Source organism: Corylus avellana, chromosome 6 (genome assembly GCF_965113065.1).
Source record: "Corylus avellana chromosome 6, dhCorAvel1.hap1.2, whole genome shotgun sequence".
Classification (NCBI taxonomy): domain Eukaryota; kingdom Viridiplantae; phylum Streptophyta; class Magnoliopsida; order Fagales; family Betulaceae; genus Corylus; species Corylus avellana.
The window spans coordinates 13,082,129-13,102,929 of NC_142495.1; positions in this window are offsets into that span (position 1 = coordinate 13,082,129).

The window sequence follows — 20,801 nt, forward strand, 5'->3', positions numbered from 1 at the left end:
GGTTGGCACTGCATACCATCTCCAAACTAGTGGCCAAGTGGAGATCAGCAACAGAGAAATCAACGGCATCCTTGAAAGGACAGTGAACCCCAATAGGAAGGATTGGTCACTGCGCTTAGATGATGCACTATGGGCTTATAGGACTGCTTACAAGACACCTATCGGTATGTCTCCATATCGTTTGGTTTTTGGGAAGGCATGTCATCTACCAGTGGAATTGGAACACAGAGCATATTGGGCCATCAAGAAGTTTAACTTTGATATGAAGCAAGCTGGTGATAAGAGGAAACTCCAACTAAATGAACTGGAGGAACTGAGGCATGATGCATATGAGAATGCCAAGCTCTACAAGGACAGAACCAAAGCATACCATGACAAACAACTGGTCAGGAAGGAATTTCAAGTAGGACAAAAGGTTTTGATCTATAACTCAAGATTGAAACTCTTTCCTGGAAAGCTTAAGTCAAGATGGTCTGGGCCCTGCATTGTTACACAAGTATGCATTCATGGAGCCTTGGAAGTTCACGACCCCTAGACCAACCAGTCATTCAAAGTCAATGGACACAGAGTCAAGCCATATCTTGAAGTTAAATTAGTACCAAGAGATGAAGATTTGGCACTCCAATCCATCCAAAATGGAGCATCTACTTCTGGACAACACTGAGAGGGGACCACCGCCTGGCTGAAGACGTGAAACTTAGCGCTCATAGGAGGCACCCCATAACATATCCTTTTGTTTTGTTTGACTTATATTTTGTTTTATATTTCTTTGCATGTATTTTGGTGTTTTTAGTGTTTTTAGTAATTTGTCATGTTTTCCATTCTGTTACTGTGATTGATCGTACCCAGCGTTCGATCGAGCGCAGGTCTCCATTTGTGGGGTTAATGCACTCTGTTAATGCAATCGAACACACCATGTGTGCGATCGAGCGCACTTGGGCAACACCCATAGTTATCTTTTTATTTCGCTTTTTTCAATTTTTATTTAGTTTTAGTTCCTTTTTACTTGTTTGTGTGTTTTGTATTTTGTAGGGACAAGTGTGCTTCACTTCATGTTTGGGGGTGTGCTATGAGCCATGCTTTCCAAGATCATATTGACCAGCTCCTGGGTACACTATTTCCTTTACTTACACACATTGGGGACAATGTGTCAATTAAGTTTGGGGGTATGGGCACACATGTTCACACACACTTTGTCCCAATTTCATACTGTCAGTTTCTTTGAAAAAGAAAAATAAAATTGCATGTTCATTTTTATCCTAAAATTTTAGGTTGATCTAAAAGAATTGTGATTTGAATTCATCAGTGAGCTGAAAATTTTGAACACATGATCTGATGAGTGAATCTGTTAGTTTGGTTACTCGTTTAGGACTGTTGAAAAATCACATGTTTGATCTGAGCACTCAAGCACATTCACACATAATCTGTGAGGAATGACGTGAGGTCTGATATGTGTGTTTTTGCATCTTGGATGAAGTTGGATGACTTATCATCCCATGACTTTGCCACCATATGTTGAACCAAATAGGGAGTTGACTGCTGAAATTATTATCAAAAGAAAGATACCAGGAATGACTATTATTATTGTTTTGATAAAGAAGTACTTTTGACCATGCTTCAATGTAATCATAGTAACTGTATTGAACTTGGTGGCCCTGCAGGACTTTGAGATTAGTTGGGTGACCCCATTCTTTTGCTGAAATGATCTTTGTGATATACATTTTATCAAAGATTATTCTTTTTTGTTCTGTATCATATTTGTCTGGGACAGAGTCTTTGGTAATTGATGCTGTTTGGAGTAAAATGTCTCTATAGAAATTGATGGATTTAGATGGGTGAAATTCCATTTAGGAGGAAAATAATTCTTTACAAGATCCAAAGGATTCTTGAGATGACGCTGGTCATGTTCTACAAAAAACAGGTTTTCTATATAGGTTTTTGGGACAAACTTAGATCTATTGGTATAGGTAATGGGCTGGTTGGTATAGAATTTTTGCTGCTGTATAAGTTTTGAAGAGTTCTGTTGGGTAGAGATAACGGTTGCTGTAGGACATTCTACCAATTGGTAAGGGTCGGGATGACTTGGGGATGCTAAAGTGGATGAGAAAGTAGGTGTTGAGGAACCAAGAACCTGAAACTTGTTTAACATGTTAATGGGTGAACATGTGTCATAAGGGTTTACATTTCCTGGGCTCAAGACTATATGGTGACTTGGTTGTGACTTGATGGAAGGTGTTTTATTTTTGTTTTTATTGGATTGTGGCTTTTCAGCCATCTTTTCCCTGCAAAAATTCACGAGTGAGGAAATTAGGTATAGAATTTTGATCTCCTTTGATGTATTCAATATCAAAATCAAAGATGCTTAAAATTGATTGCCCATATCTAATGTTGAAGGCGTCTGTTTCTACAATTTTGAAAGCTTTTACGTCAGGAATGCCAAGACAGGGCAAAGTCTTGACATATTTTTTGACTTCTTGGACAATTGAAGTATGAAGATCTGTCCAAGGTGGAGGGTTGCTTTTAAGATGATCATACGATGGTTTACAATGTTTTCTAAGGTTTTGATAAAATTCAGCAACATAATTTAAAGATCCTAGGAACCTCTGAAGCTGATTTTTATCAAGGATGGTATCAGGAAATTTGTCTGCAAATTGAATGGCCCTGTCAATGGGTTTAACCATTCCTTGACTGATGTTGAATCCTAGAAATCTGATTTTTGCTTGAAACAAATTGATTTTTGTAGCTGAAACAACTAAACCACTAACTTTGATGATACTGAGAAACGAATGAAGATGTTTCCAGTGTTCATCAATTGACTTTGAAAATATGAGGACATCATCTATATAAACAATTGAGAAATGTGCTATAGGGTCAAAGATTTCATTCATGATGTTTTGAAATTCACTTGGGGCATTTTTTAACCCAAAGGGCATGACAGTCCATTCATAGTGGCCAAATGGTGTAACAAATGTTGTTTTATATCTATCTTGTTCATGGATTTGGATTTGCTAAAATCCACTCTTCATATCAAATTTTGAAAAAACATTAGCTTGACTTATTCTGTTTATCAGGTCCTTTTTGTTTGGAATTGGATATCTTATCCACTATAAGACTTTATTAAGAGGTTTGTAGTTTATTACTAATCTTGGAGCTCCTCTTTCTAATTCTGCATTTTTCTGTACGTAAAAGGCTGAACAAGACCAAGGGGACTTGCTTTTCTAATTATTCCCTTGTTAAGCAATTCTTTAATTTCAATTTTACAAAGTTCCATTAAATCTTGATTCATTTGGATGGGTCCAGCTTTAGTAGGAATATTTCTTTCCCTGAAATCTTTTACATAAGGGAGTTTTACAATATGCTTTTTCCTATGCCAAAAGGCATTGGGGAGATCAGAACAAACTTCATTTTGTATTTTCTCTTTCAATTTTTCAATTTTCTGTAAAAGGATGTTACTTGATAGTTGTTGTTCAATTCTTTTATTTTTAATTTCTTCTTTTAGGGAGTTGAAATGCTTGCTCTTATTCTGTAAAATGTTAATTGTTTTAAAAATTGAAACTTCTTTTAACATATTGAGATCTTTAGTATGGGGTCTTTTGAAGAATTTAAATTTTACTTTCTCTCCTAAGACTTTTGTGGTAATTCCTTTGTGACCTGTAGTAAAAGGATATAAAAGACGTAAAAAGGGATTTCCTAATATGACCTTTGAATCAGGCATGTTTTTTATTAAGACAAATGAAGTTTTGAAACAAACATGATATTGACAGACGTGTGCTTTAGGTAACTTGTAATCTATCTGCATTTCACTGTCATTGGCTGATGATAAATGTTCTGTATTTTTTGAATAATATTTAGTAGGTATCATTCCTTCCTGAATACAATTTAAATCTGCACCTGAATCTACCAAAGCTATAACTTCAAATTCGAATTCACCATTAATAATTATTGTTACTCTAGAGTGCCATTTTTGGAAAAGGATTCTATCAATTATGTTTAAGTATTTTTCATCTATAGTGTCTTTGAAGATTAAACTTTTGGTTGAAGGTTTTGTAGATTTTTCGTTGTCTGATTCTTGTTCACTCTCAGATTGACTCTATTCAGAAAATTTGTTATTTATCCTTAAAATCATTACTTCTCGTTCCAATTCTTTGTTTTTGGCTTTTAAATCTTTTATTTCTATTTTGATTTGATTGACTTCATGCTGTAAGTCTTGGAGGGTTACTTCCCTTTGTTTTGATTTAAATCTGTTGAGGATTTTATCAATACTAATTTGTGGTTCTGTAATTTTTGTTGGTCCAGTTTTGGCTTCATTTTTTATTAAATTACTCTTGAATCTTTTAAGGTATTTGGCTTTAGTTTCTGGGTTTTCTATTCCTTCTATTAAATCAATTAGCATTTCTTCATGTTTAGTTAGTACATTTATCTTAAGTTTTGTTTTACAACATGAATCTTTCCAACCTAGTTCTATGTTTGAATTACTAGAATTTTGATTGGATTCATAATCAGTTGAGGTGTTAAGAATTTCATCTTCATTGTCACTAGAATCTGAATTTTTGAGTTCTAAGATTTTATACAAATTTTCTTTTTCTTTGTTGGAGATTTTTAATTGATTGATTTTATCTTTTACTTTGCACTCATTTTTGTAATGGCCTATTTTTTCACATTTGAAGCATTTTACTTTCTTTTTGTCATATTTTGTGTTTTTTGGTTTTTTGTAATATTTTCTTGCTATTTTATTTTTCTTGTAATATTGATTTGGTTCAAAGTTTTTGTTGTTTCTATAACCTTTTTTGTAGGGCTTTCTAGTTTCTGCGTATTTATCCTTATGTTTTCTTCTAGAGGGTGGTATAGGAGGTAAGCCATATTGTTCACAAAAATTTCTCATTTCATATTTTGCTTCTCTTTTTTCTTTGTTCAAGTTTTTATTTATCTTCATATCTATACACATTTTTAATCCTATTTTGCTTATAGTACTTATGATGTCTCCGTAGGTGAGTTTATCATATTCTATAATTCCAATTGTATTACTTAATTCTTCTAGGGTTTTATCGGCAAATAGATTGGTTAAACCATTGATAAATTTTTCTTTCCAGAAGGCATTTTTACAATCATCTCTTAACATTACTCTTGACATAAAAACATCTTTATACCATTTAAAATCACTTAAGGTTGAACACCTAAGGTTACTTAGTTGGTCATGAATTCTGGATGTAACATTACTAGGGATTCCTGTAAAATGTTTCATTATGGTGTAAATTAAAACATTAATTTCATCGGAGATTCCTCTGTTATGTGCTTCATCATAAATTGGGATTCCTTCTTCATCTTTTTGAACTGCATATTTTATTTCACTACGATTTGCTTCAGTTCGGTATTTTTTCCACTAAGCTTTTAATGCTCCCATAAATCCTGATGTTAAAATGTCTACACTTTCTGCATTAGTTTTTTCTGAATTTGTAAGGTAATTATTAGTAACCATTGACATGTGCTGTAGTTTATTTAAAATTTCTTGTTCAGACAAATCATCAATATTCCATTCATAAATTTTGTCAGTAGAGACTGAGAATTGGTTAAAAACATTTCGTTCTTCATATTGAATGTCTGGTAGTGTAGGTCTAGAGTACCAAGTGAGGGCATTAGGCGTTGGTCTAATCATTCTATTAACTTGGAATTCACTAAATTGTTGTTCAATTTGTTATATTTCTTGATCTGTAGTTTGTTCAGATTCTGAACTTTGTGTTTCACTTGTTATTTCATATGTGATTATTTGTTTGTCTTTTCTAATGACTTAGACCGTTTTAGAGGGCGAGGTTTCACTTTTGACGTTTTCAAGTTGTTTTAGTGCGTCATTTTTGACATTTTCAAGTTGTTTTAGCATATTATTGACCTTTTCAAGATAGGTTTCGTCTTTATCCTTTAAGTATAACATTTTGGGTTGTGAAATTTTTAAGAGGGGTTGTTCGTAATGGGGCTTTTTCTTTTCAGTTTAAGTTTTAGTTGGGGGTGTAATTCAGTTTTCTATTCGGTCTAATTGTTTTCCTATGGTTATGAGGCTTTGGTTTGTGTAATTGTTTTGTTCCATTAGCTTTATTATTTCGTCATCTTTGGAAGTTTTAAAAGGGGAGGTTAAAATTTTTGATCCTTTAAAGTTTACAAAGATCGGTTCTTTTGGAGGGTGACTTGCTTCTATTATTGTTTTATCTTCTTTTTCCCACTGGGTTAACATATTTAATTTTTTATTTTCATAAATTTTTATAAAGTCAAAGAATTTTATATGTAACTTATGTTCATTCATAAAATTTTCCCATTCTGCAAAGATTTTTATTTTTTGTTCTTTCGTATATTTTAACTTATTTATTTATTTATTTATTTTTTCTGTATTCTTGGTAGAATTATAGTTTTTTATTAAGGGTTGGAGGTCTAAAGTAAATGGTTTACTTATAGTCATTAATTGTGGGTGTAAAGGAGGTTCTTCTATAACTGTTTGTGTTGGGGAATTTGGTCCTTCTTCTTCAAAATTTTCTTGATTAGCTGTATAACATGGGGAGCTTATTACAGATTCTACTTTTATACCTTTTAACTTTAAATTTTTATCTCTTCTTAAAGGCTCAATATTAACGTAGGAAGAGGCAGAATTTCTACGGCTTGTATCTTGTGGATTTCTATGGCTTGTTGGTGTATCTTGGAAAGCTGTTTCTTTTATCATGAAGGGTGGTTTGCTGAGCCTTGGTCTATCAAAACTTAACCTATATATATATATACACACATATACATTCCCATTGTCATTTACCCTAATTTATAATACTCATAAACACTTACAATGTCATATTAGAACCTAAACCCCATAGGTATCAATTTCCATGGAATCCCATAAAACCTAGGATTAATTAACACTTTAAATGTAATTAACTCATTTAAATAGCATTTCTAGTGTTCACATACCAAAAGCCCCAAATTAATTCAACTATATAAAATTAGGGTTTATGTTCATACTTTACCAGTAGGTAAAATTAGAGTTTCAACCCATTAATTAAATAACCTGAAACTTGAATAATGCATAGCAATCCACTACACACAAAAACCCCAAGCTAATTTTAGGAATTAGGCTTCTAATTCAAATTCCCCAATTTTCGGACCTAATTAAAATTCTCCAAATCATTATGATTTCAAGCTTGATATTCAATGGGTAGAACAAACCCTTAAAGAGAAACTAGAGATTCAACCATATAACAAAATCCCAAAAAATCCCTTTCAAGACCCGTAACTTTCGGACCCAAACAAAGCCCCACAAATCCACACAATTTCTAGCTTCTAATCCCATGGGTAACATGAAAATCATAAGAGAAAGCTTGAATGTTTACCTCACTAACCCCATGGCCGGAATCCCCTTGTGTTTTATCACCTTCTTCCTTTTCTTCTTCTTCTTGGCAGCAGCTCTCTCTCTCTTCCTCGTTCTCTCTCATCACGGTCTGCATCTCTTCCTCTCTCAATCTCATAATCTCTCTCTCTCGGCCATGTGTGTGTGTGCGTGAAGAGAAAGGAGAGAAGAGACGAAGGGAGAAGAGAGGGGGGAGAAGAGCACGTGAGTTTTGGGAGAAGGGAGAAGATAATGTTATCTTCTTCCATCCAACCACGGCCCGACACGTGGCACTAGTTAGATCTCCTTTTTATTTTAAAGTCCAATCTTTTATAAATTGCTATATTACCCCACCTCATATTAATTTTTTTTTTTTTTTTTTTGTTCTCTTTAATTCCCCACACTACATTTATTTATTCTAACCACAACTTATCATAACCATTAATCATTTACCATACTACAACTTATTATTACACTTTATTATTCTTATACCATTAACCTATTTTATTTATTAATCGATTGTCACACTAACATTATTATTAGTTAAACTCTTTTATCACTTAAAACTTATATTACATAAGTATATCATCATTAAATAATATTGTTATTATATTATTATCACACAAATATTAGTATTATTAATCAATCTCATATATATCTCAATTATGATAAAGTCATTATTATTATTATATTTATTATTCTAAATTATTCCATGTATTATTTATTCTAGTAATTAATTCAAATTACTATGAGGTTACTAGTAATAAACTTAATTATTTTCTCGGGTCTTACATGGAGGCTCTTTAAGCTCAAGTTTCGGGTTTATTCACTTAGGACCCCCAAACTTCACTTAGGACCCCCAAACTTCCACCCGTTTTGAAATACCCCCCCTGAACTTCAAAGTCTCTCAATTTAGTCCCCTGAACTTTCAATTGCTATCAATTTGGACCCTTGTAACATTAAACTACGTCGTTTTGGATGTTTTATACCCATTTTACCCTTCCCCAAAACTACGTCGTTTTGTGTCCTAAAATTACAACACCTACCCAGCCCAAAACGACGTCGTTTTATGCATTAATTTTTTTTATTTTTTATTTTTTAAAAAAGAAAAGCAAAATAAATAAATTAAAAAAAAAAAAAAAAAAAAAAAAAAAAAGAAATCGGGGGTGGCTTCAGCCACCCCCTTGGCCAAAATGGGGTGGCCGGACCACCCCATTTTTGGCCAAGGGGGTGGCTGGAGCCACCCCCTGGCCGATCTGGGGGTGGTTCGACCACCCCCATGGCCAAGGGGGTGGTTCGGCCACCCCCGTGGCCCAAAAAAAAAAAAAAAAAAAAGGGGATCGGGGTGCTTTGGGGGTGGCCGGACCACCCCCAAGGGGCTGGGGTGGTTTCAGCCACCCCATACCGGCCGTATGGGGTGGCCGAAACCACCCCCAGCCCCTTGGGGGTGGTCCGGCCACCCCCACGATCTCCCCCCCCCCCCCCCCCCCCGCGTTTTTTTTTTCGGCCTTTTGGGGGTGGCCGGACCACCCCCATGGCCAAGGGGGTGCTCCGGCCACCCCCAGACCAGCCAGGGGTGGCTGAGCGACCCCCTTGGCCAAAAATGGGGTGGTCCGGCCACCCCATTTTGGCCAAGGGGGTGGCTGAAGCCACCCCCGATTTCTTTTTTTTTTTTTTTTTTTTTTTAAAAAAAAAAATTATTATTTTTAATTTATTTTATTTATTATTATTTTTTTAATATTAATGACCAAAACGACGTCGTTTTGGGTTGGGTGGTGATGTAGTTCTGAAGCTCAAAACGGTGTAGTTTTGGAGTAAAAACGACGTAGTTTTGTTTAAGTCCAAAACGGCGTAGTTTTAGTCGAGGGTAAAATGGGTATAAAAAGTTAAAAGGGTCCAAATTGATAGCAATTGAAAGTTCAGGGGACTAAATTGAGAGACTTTGAAGTTCAGGGGGGGTATTTCAAAACGGGTGGAAGTTTGGGGGTCCTAAGTGAAGTTTCCCCATTTTATTTTATGAAGGTGCTTAACATCAAACTCATGTGTAACTAAACTCCTTAGTAGGGCTAGATTGAAGCCCTAATTATGTTTATTTAATATTTCAATATTGGCACCTTTGTGATAATCATATTGTGATGCTTAACTTGATTAATTCATGTTTTATTGAATTCCTCATATGTGTGTGATTGGCCATTATATGCATGTGGTATGGATTAGTTATTTAAGTCAATTTAGATGATCGACTCTTGAGCTTAATAAAGTAACAAAAGAACCTCACCATGGGTTCTTGGCTTAATCAACATGGGGAATCAGGAGTAGACACCCATGGCCTAGGCCTCATGTATTTGTCGATTTCCATAGATTTATGCTTTCTTAAAGAACAACTTAATAGACACCCATGCCTAATTCATTGCTTAGGAAAATCAATAGCTTAAGGAGTAGACATCCATGCCCTTAGGTTGGCAAACATCAAGTATTCATAATATGATTGGATCGTTGGCATATTGTTATATTATCTAAGTATGATTAGTAGTGGATATCAAAGCCCTACCTTTTATCATTATTGAATCAAAATCAACCTTTTATCTTGTTTTGTTTACTGAATTTAATTTTAATCAAAATTTACCAATCCCCATGGGAATGATCTCGTACTTCCACCCTATGCTACTGTTTTGACCTTGTGCACTTGCAAGTTTAAACGTACATTTATTTGCCTTTTAATTTATGTAGATATTTGCACAACACCCCTTCACTTCTCCGACACCATCCTTTGTCGGGAACTTCATCTTCAAATGATAAGTTGAAGTTGCAGCCTTCAACTTGTTCAATGATGGCCTTCCCATAATTGTGTTGTTGGCCGATGGTCGGTCAATCACCAGGAAATTCACCATTGTTGTGCCTGCTTGGAGGCTGTTCCTGTGGTGACAGGTAGAGAAATTAGCCCTCATGGTTCGACTTTCTCCCTTGTGAATCCCAGCAATGGCGACCCAAATGGTTTGATCATTTCCCGATCCAAGCTCATCTGCTTAAAAACTGGCCAATATAAGATATCATCCGAGCTTCTGTTGTCAATTAGTATCCGATGGATAGCATGGTTAGCTACCATCATTGTTACTACTAGTGCATCATTGTGGGGCATCGAAACTCCCACTTCATCCTCCTTAGAGAATGATAGAAACATTAGATCCTTCTTTAGGATTTTTGAGGGCCTATCAAGAAGAAGAATCTCCTTTACATTCGCCTTCCTCGCATGAGCCTTCCTGTCAGAGTTGGATTCTCCTCCACCAGCTAATCCTCCCGAGATTGTGTGGATCTCAGTGATTATGTACTAGTTCTGAGGATTTGGGTGGTCATCCTGACCTCTCCTCGGCTCATCACGGCCACGCCTCTGCTAATTCCTTCCATGCCTCAGACCTTCATTGCGTGCTTCTATCTGTAGAGGTTGGTCTTGCTAATGGTTTTTGTCCCTCTATCTTTCTTCAGCTAAGAATCTCACCAATCTCCCATTCTTGATGAAATTCTCAATTTCGAACCGTAGTGAAATGGAATCCGTGGTTATGTGGTCGTGATCATGGTGGTATTCACAAAACATTTGGTTATTACGCTTTTGGGGTGGAGCCCTCATTTTTGTCTGCCACCTGAAATTGGGATCTCTCTTGATCTCTATGAATACCTCAGTAACACTTGTATTCAGTGGAGTCAATTTATGTTCCGGTCGATGGAACGAGGTTTCTACCTTCTTTGTTGGTTTCTTTGGGCTTTTGTTGCCAATTTTCCAAAACTCTTTCTTCTTTTTCGAGGATCCAGCTACTGCCTTGCTGCTGCTGGCTTCACCTTGCCCCTTTGACTTCAATAGAGCATTATAGTTTCTTCTTGATTCATGAACTCCTTAGCTTTGCCCATGAATTGGCGAAGAGTTGTTAATGTAGGTCTCCGAGCTAACTCAGCCATTGGGGGTCCCTCGGTTCTTATTCCATTTAGCATGGTACCCAACACCATTTCTTCCTTCAAGTTTTCCTCACTCAACTTCTCCCAGTTGAACCTAATCATATAATCTTTCAAGGATTTAGTTTTTCCTTGAGTTAGGGACAACAAGTAGGGGAGAGACTTCATCTTCTTCGGACCGCCATGAACTAAGTCAAGAACTGGCGTCTGAGAAACTCAAAATTATCTATAGATTTGGGAAGAAGTTTCAGAACCATTCTCAGGCACTTCCCTTTAAAATCAAAGGGAAAGCTCGATATGCAATCTCATCGAGAGTGCCATGAAGGACGAGATGAGCTCGAAAATTCTCAATATGGTCTGTTGGATCGCCTTCACCATCATACCTATCGATGTGTTGGACCTTGAACTTCTTAGACAAAGGGAATCTCATCACCCGATTAGTGAATGTTAAATTTGTATTCTGCATCAAATCATTCACAATTGACCGGTTTTGTCCTCCTCCGTGAGCAATTTGCCGAGACATCTCTTCGTATTTGAGCTTCAGGTCCCTCACCTTATCATCGACTTTAGGTGTCTCCTTCTCCTTGTCCTTTAGGTGTACAGAACCGCCTTGCACAGTTTCTTCATGATCTTGAGCAGAGCTCTCTTGATCATTTTCTCCACACTTCACCTTGCGTCTCTCTTCACGTTCCCGATCCTTCCTCAGTGGGAGTTGGGAGATCAGATCCTCATTCTTCTTCTGAAGGGTTTGCATATCTTTCGACATGCGCTTCATGTGCTCTTCCAATGAGGCTATCCGACCATTTGGATCGACGGAGGTTCCAGGCTACCCATCTTGAAGGTTTTGGTCGGGACTATCATGTTTTCGATGATCCCTTGAACGTGTAGTCACCATTTTAGATTTTGCTTATAGGAATTGAAATAGTTGTATTCCCATAGACAGTGCCAAACTGTTGATGATAGTTTTCCGAGGTAATGGCTTAACAATCCGAGAGATGATTAATCTGCAAAATAGGACATGTAGGATAAGAGCTTGCAAGGGTGTGCCGGCAGGGGAAAGCTGCCTAAGTCAGTTGATGATTTGAGAGAAGGAAAGCAAGTGAGCAAAATAGCTTGATAGTGATTAACCAAATACCTGGTTGGAGCTTCTCTTTTATAGGCATCGAATGGTGGTTATCATCTCAGAATTCTCAGCCCCATGTTCTCGAGGATCCACTGTGTGTAATGTTGGAGAGGTGGATCATGGGGTTGTGGGGTACTCTTGATCGTGGGATCATGGAGCCTATTGGTGGCTCGGCCACGTTTGTGCATAACGTGGGTGGTGCCCTTAGCTCGGGCATGCTCAAATGTGGCTCAATTTGGCACTATAAGAGTAGTTCTCCCTTTAGATTAGCTTTTCCTTTATTTTTTCATAGTTATGTGTAACTAAATTCTCAACTAAGGTTGAGGATGAAGCCTCACCAATGAAGAGCAATAATGTTTTCATGTAAGTTAATATTATCCGATTTTATTGAGTTTTAATATTTAAATTGTTCTATTTCAATTCAATTATTGAGATAATTCTTGGATATCTATTGTGATTTACAGATACATGTGATGATTTGAAATAGTTTCATTTAATTGGTTGTTTAGAGTTTCTTTTTCAAAAAAAAAAAGGATATTCATTGTGTTTCGTTCTACAGATAATTTGGTTTTAATTTGGATATATTTTGTGATTTGTGCAAAGAACGGATTTATTGAATGATTTAATTAATTTTTGAAGCATAGTAGAACATAAATAAGAGTTTTATTGTGAGAACTTCGGATATATATTGATGAATATGAGAATATGTTGTTATGATTTGGTGGGTGTGGATTCCAAAACTTTAGTGCTTTTTTAGTTTATTAATTTTATCTTATTTAGTTTATGTTTTATTTTTCAAAACCAAAAATCAAATCTTTTTTGGAACTAGGTTAAGATTTAATTAGTTTAGATATAATTGTTCTCCAGAAACACAATTTCCAGTGGGATCAAGCTCGCACTTGCAACTAGGGGTGTTAAGTAAGCGAAGCCCTCGCGAGCTCGCTCAGGCTCGACCTCATATAAGCTTGGTTCGTGCTCGACTCAATTATTAAATGAGGCATTTCGTGAACACAAATACTAGCTCGAATATTAAATGAAGCAAGGTCTGCTCGAATTGGTAGTTGTTCACATAGTTGCTCATATTAATATTAAAAGTTGATGATTTTTTTTTTTTTTTTTTTTTTTCTAATAGCATCTTTCTATTATAAAATGATGCATATCCTCTTTCTTTGAAACCAAGTGCCTTGCTGTATTGACTTGGGCTCCATACTCGGTTGGCCAGGCTAAGCAAATGCTCAAATGCAAGCTGGCTTCTTGAGCCGTTTAAGAGTACTTGAAGTTTAAATTTATAATAATAAAAAATTAAAATTAAATTAAATATAAGAGTCAGCTCACGACTTATTATGAGCTTGAGCACGAGCTCAATTTTTTTGGCTAGTCCTTGAGCTCAGCTCGAGCTCGAGTTAAATTTAAACGAGCCAAGCCCAAACAAGGGAAGCTCACTGAGGCTTGGCTCGTTTAATTACAATCGTTTATTGCAAATGGTTCGTGCACTTACAAGTAATTAAAATTTTCATAACAAGTTTTTGGTGCCGTTGCTGGGGAATTGATTGATTTTTGAAAACAATTTATGTCTAAATTGGTTTTATCTTTCTACTAGTTATAGCTAATTTTTTTAAAAAAATTTTGCAATTTGTTTATTTATTTATTCCTGTCACTAATAAAAAAAAAAAGATTTTCTTTTTTGTTTGTTTTTGGCCTGTTTTGCAACTTCAGCCGATCATCGTCCGCACACTAACTCGAGTGCGATCGAGCGCAATTACAGCACGCTCGAGCTCACTCGCGCACAAGGCAACACCTGGTTCATTTGCGCGCACCTGCGCACGACCAGCACCCACAGTAGCTCGAGCACCAGCGCTGCAGGCAGCAACACTAAAGGATTGGCACGCCTGTGCTCGATCCCACCTAGCTTGCGCTCAAGCGCACCAATGCAAATGGCAACCCCAATAGACTAGCAGCCGCTGAAAATTTTGCCAAATTTATTTTTGGTCCTTTTTGTGAGTTTTTAAGTTTTAGTTTTTAATTTGGGGGGTTGTTGTTTATGCTTTTGTGTTAGTATCAATTTTTGATTTTGTTTATTTTATATATATAAAAAAACAAAAGAAAAGAAAAGAATGGTTAATGTTTTATGTGGGATATTTGCATGCTAAGGAGTGAGAGTGATCATGTATCCTTTTGATAAGTTTTCTTTAGATGAGTTTAATAAAAATTGGGCACAACATGTTTCAACTCATGCGAGGGCACATTTTCCAAATCCTTTTGATAAAAACCCACATGTACCATGTTCATACTGCTCCAATCCTTATCATCATGTTAGGAATTGTCCATTCGTTGGACAATTTTTTGATTTTTCATATGAGCAAGTGAACACCAATTTCTCCAGCCTGGGGTTTAAAGCAAATTCCAATTTTTACAACCCGGAATGGAACAACCATTCTGATCTCTCATGGCAAACTTAGGCTATGGGAAATTATGCTCCCCAATTTGATGAACTGCAATATCTTGAATATCTGCAGTTCGATAACCAAGTTTCCCATCCTTCATTTTGCAATTATCCTCCACAAGAATTATCATTGGAAGACACATTCAACGCGTGTATACGGTCAAATAACCAAATCATACAAGAGCTGAAGAATTCGACTATGGAGATGAAAGGTCTCACCATGGCCAACACTCAAGCTATCGCAGAGTTGGAAGAACAGATTCGTCCGTCAACAATTTAGTTTGAGAGTGAGAATGAATATCCAGTTGAACATCAACTTGACCCAATAACTTAATATTGGGATAATACAAGCATAGATGATAACACCGAGAAAGAAGAGCTTCAAGGTCAGCTGATGGCTGAAGGACACTACATGATTGATGAGGATGATGATAGCAATTCTTATCATGAGCATGTCCAAGCCACCACCACACTTGGGAGTGAGGAAATTGTTGAGGAGACTTTTAATGAGCCAAGTCTTGAGGACCCTTTGGGAGAGTACTTTGCTCAATTTGGATGTGATCTAGACCTTGACAAGTTACTTAAGGAAGTTGAGACTTTTAATGAGCCAAGTTTGGAGGATCCTTTGGAAGAGTGCTTTGCTCAATTTGAATGTGATCGAGACCTTGAGCAAGCTGATGCCTTATTGGATTCCACTCCTAAGATGCCAAATGTGAATGAGGAAACCACTGAGATATCATTCCCTAACCCATCTTCATTAGCAGCTGAGCCTCTCATTGTTGATAACTATGAGGAGGAAGAAAAAGGGGAACAAGTTGAGCACCCAGAGCAAGTTGAGCCCTTAGTAGATACAAGTTTGTCCAATGACAAAGAAGTGAGCACTAAAGCTCCTTCCTTCATCATTGCCTCTCTTAAGACGTATCATGAGCCCAAAGCTTCAGCTCCTCAATGTCTTAAAGAGCCATCTTATATCAAGATCTTTAAGGACTTATGCACACAAGTGCGCAAATCTAGGAACCATTGTCTAAGAAAACCCTTCGAAGCAAGCAAGTTGGCTTCAGCTCTTTCCTTTTTTTATTTTTTATTTTACTTCTTGTCATTTTATTTTTTATTTTTAATAGTAATTGATCTGATGATGCTTGTTTCTGTGAGAAAAATTTGCTATTAGTTTTGTTGACAGGTGTTCTCGTGTTTAAGTTTGGAGGACGCCCTGCCTTTTGCATACACAGATGTTTCCTTACTTCTGATAATGTATTTCTATATTACACATTAAGGACAATGTGTAATTCAAGTTTGGGGGTATGGAAAGATACACGGTCTGTTTGTTTATTTTAATTTACCTGTCTGTTTGTTCTAAAAAAAAAAAAAAAATTGTGCTATGTTGTTGTCAAGTATGAGGTCAGCTGTAACTGTGGTTTGCATTTCATTGGCTTGCTTAAAATGTTGAACACATGATCATTTCATTAGGAATCTGAGTCATTTGACTTATTTTTGGGCAAAATAGATTTCACTTGTTTTGAGTAGAATTATGAGCAAATTAGCATATAGTTTGTGAGGTACGAAATTTGAGCTTAATCATGTTTATCTTGAGATTTGTTGGATGACCTATGGATGAATAACCTTGGCTTGTAAAAAAAAAAAAAAAAAGGAGAGAAAAAAGGAGATCATTTTGAGTTTTTCACTGAGTAACCGGACATCTTGTCTCATTAAGCATTAAGTATTTGCATAAAAATGTGTGAAGTTTAGGTTGATTGATGGTATGACTAGCTTGACTTCATAGCCTTTTTGACTTGATTTAATAAGCCCTTAGGGATGTTTCTACATCTAGCGCCCTAAAGCCATCTAGTTTGGGAGTTACTAGCCTAACACTTGTTGCATGGGTCAATTAAAAAGCTTAAGGGAGCTAAGCATTGCACAGCCTACAAAAAAAAAAAAAAAAAAAAAAATGCATATCTTGCCTTTTTTTTTGTTTCATCTGATAGGGATTCCTACGAATTTTGAGGTACTGAACTTGTCTTGAGATTAAATTGAAGCCTCATGATTATATGCTAGTTTCACTTTGCACCTTTGAAACATATGATGTCTCAATTGTCCATTTATGAGTTATTTGACTTTGGTTGTCCTAAAGATTTTAAAGATGGAATTCACCTTCTTAAGCTTGCTCATGACTAAGAATCATTGTTTGTGTGAAACTTCATTCTTTTCAATAACATAATGTTGAAAATGTTTGTGGATATCATTTCTATTAAACTCTCACAAGACTTCATTCGTCCACTAGGGATGCCTAAGGGTTAAAAGTCTTGTTGCATATGCCAAATGCAATCGTATCTCCCACGATAGATGATTTATATTTCATGTTTTCATTTTATTTTTAGTTTTGTATTGCTAAGGAACTAGCAATATGTAAGTTTGGAAGTGTTTGATGAGTGCCAAATATTGCATATTTGAGCCCCTAAATTTGGGAAGATGATCCTCTCCAGTCCATTTTGGATTGGAGAATATCTAGTTAATGGTCAGGATCTCTTTAAGAGATTCTGAGGCCATAAATAGGATATCTGTCATATATATATATATATATATATATATATATATTATAAAAAATTAAGGGGTGGTTGGCAACCCATTGGGAGTGGCCGGACCACCCCAGTTGGGATTGGGGGTGGCCTCGGCCACCCTAGACCGCCAAGGGTGGCTGAAGCCACCGGACCAACCCCAAGGGCCAGATCTAAAAAAAAAAAAAAAAAAAAAAAATGTTTTGGCCCTTGGGGGTGGCCGGACCACCCCCAAGGGCCAAACATATATATTTTAGTTTGGGTTTAGGGGGTGGCCGGACCACCCCCAAGTGCCATGGGGTGGTCCGGCCACCCTCTATGGCCAAGATGGGGTGGCCAGCCACCCTTTATTTTTTTTTTTTTATTATTATTATTATTATTATTATTATTTTTTTTTTTTTTGTAGTGGGACATGTGTCCTATTTGTGGCTGTAGGATTTTTAAGAAGAAATCTCAGCTATGAACTGGATATTCTCCAGTCCATTATAGACTGGAGAGGATCCTATTCCCTAAATTTGCATATGTTAATTCCTTAGTATTGTTATTTGTTTGATGTTGTTTTGTTTTAGTGTTTTCAGGTTCTTAAGGAAAAATGCAATAAATTCTATTGATTTTGGGCTTAAAGCACACTTTGAGAAGACCTAAATGATGTGGTTAAGTTTAACCAAATCAAGAAAATGATTATATCGAAGTTTCTCTAACTGGAGTCAAAATCGGATTAGATTAAATTTCAAATTCTGCACACATCTTAGTATTTTGACTATAACTTTCACTTTAAGTATCGGATTAAGGTGAAACCAATGGCATTGGAAAGCTAACCAAAAATCAAATCTTTTTCGAAACTAGGTTAAGATTTAATTATTTCAGATATAATTGTTCTTAAGAAATACAATTCCTTGTGGGATCGACCACACATTTGCAACCCTTTATTGCGAACGATTCATACACTTGTGAGTAATTAAAATTTTCATAACAAACATGGCTTCCCTCCTTGTAATTGTTGTTTCCTGTTTTACCCTCGGCGGGCCGGTACAACTTGGGCTTGTGCCCTTTTTGATGGGTTTGCTTGATCTTGGGGGCCCATTGTGGTTCTGTGGCCGATCCATTACCCAATAGTGGTAAAATATATATTTTTTCTTTTATCTATTTTGTAGAGCCAAACATAATATATTTTTTGTTTTTGTTAGATATAGGCCAAAAACAATAGTTATGCTCTTTAAGTACTTGTTCCATTTGCACACGATACAAGAAGTGTTGACCAATTTTTAACCCCAAAATTGGCACGTCTACAACAAACTCATCCTATCTACAAACTATTTACTCATTAAAGTGCAGCCCTAATTTATAGACTAGCTTCACAAGTTAGTTACCAGCTAATTTACATAAGTTTTCCCTATTTTTCTCTTTAGTCTTTCTACCCTTGGTTAGATTAAGTGCATGCCCCAGTAGCTCAACAATTGTCAAAGCACCATAAATGATAAAATAAAACTTGTAAGATGAAACTGCTTCTTGCCAATCGATCTCTCACAATCAGGTCTCAGCAATTTTATCACTTATGCGAGAGACATGATATCAACATAAAAATACTTGTTAAATCTCTAAATCAATGCGCTAAAACAAAAACCTTCCTGAACTTTTTTTTTTTTTTTTTTTTTTTTTTTTCGAATTTTTACTTTGTGTGTCAATCGAAAAGGCAACTTAACGTCTAATGTTACATTTTTTCCCAAACATTTAACGTCAATCCCAACTAGACGCATTGTTTTGTCACATCAGCATATTATTATTTTTTTATTAATTTAATTTAAAAATTAAATCTAAAAAATTCCACCCCTAACCCCTAAGCAGCTAGCAGGCAAGGTCTTCTTTGAATGTGTTGGCCGGTGATTGCACCTGCATCTCTGGATGACCTTGAGCAACTTGAAATGAAGAGGGTTATATTCCCCTTGAGAGAAGGGAGTGTATATGTAACTATAGCGTGTTGTGTATGAAAAGTTTGGCCATATATATGGCTCGTGTACGCCTTTGATGGGCTATAGGGAAAATTCATGTCTTTTTTGTGTCATTTTAAAATTTGTATGACTTTTAAGATTTTCATTGAATCAATGGTAATTTTAAAAGGCACATCAATTTTATAAAGAGTTTTTGAATTTCGAGGGGGTAAGACGCATAAAAATTCAAAGGGGTTTTGTAAGGACCTAGAGTAAAGGTCTAACCACATCTGTGCTATTACCTTAAAATGACTAATCAATTTAAAATTTCTTTAGAATTCATTATAAATTTCAGTTTCACCTAATAACTATGCAATGTGGGACTTAGCACTCATGATTATCTTTATACACCATATACTCTATGTGTGTTTCTTCTCATTTTCCCAATATGAGACCGGGGTGTTACATGTTTTGTGAAGTTTCTCATAATTGTTTTATGAGAAAGGCTCATGAATTTAGTAGTTAATCTAATCAATATTCTAGTATTTTGGAGATTTAGGTTTTTGAACACACACTCCATTTATCTAGAAAAACCAAAAAAAAAAATTTACCCCCTCAAATCGCACCATATTTTTTAATTTTGCCTTTATGGTTTAAAAATTGACAATATTCATTATTCCCTATTAAGTTTCTAAAATTGTCAATGTAACCTATCTCTTAACAATTTCAATTTTCTCGGATAAAAAAGGCCCACGTGCAACGTACGGGGTCCCCCATTTTTTTATTTTTTAATACATGTAGGAAAAATGAGGGCATTTTAAACTTTTCATCTCCTAAAAATTTACTTGCAATGCCCAGCTCAACCCTTAGGCGGATTAAGCGGCTGTTTAGAGCCCCCAACTTAATAAGGCTCCTAATTAATAAATATTAAAAAAATCGTAAAAAGCAATTAAAGCCCTTATTACGGTCCATATTCTTTAATTAAGGCCATCTAATTATTGTAAATAAGTAATTTCAAAAAGGCCCCCAATTAATGAATCCTAATAAAACAATTTTCATAAAAAAACAATTAATTACCTAATTGTGGTCAATATATATGCTTTAATTAAGCCCCCTACTTAATTTTTTTTTTTTTAAAAAAAATGCATTAATATCAAAATTTTAAAATATATAAGGCTTAAAAAATCGATAACAATTAATTAGGGAATCAAATAATAATAAAGACATTATTACATAAAATCCAATCTTAAACGTTCCATTCTTCAAGGTTGTGGGTAAATTTTTTTTGGCCTTGTGAGAAGCATTGAGCAACAAAAATTTTGGACAGTAATAAATTTTGCATCCCAAAAAGCAAAAAGAATGATTTTTAAATATAAATATAATATTAATATTAAAATAAATATTATTTAATTAATATTTAAATATAAGAAAAATTATCCGCTTAAACTTTTCGCCC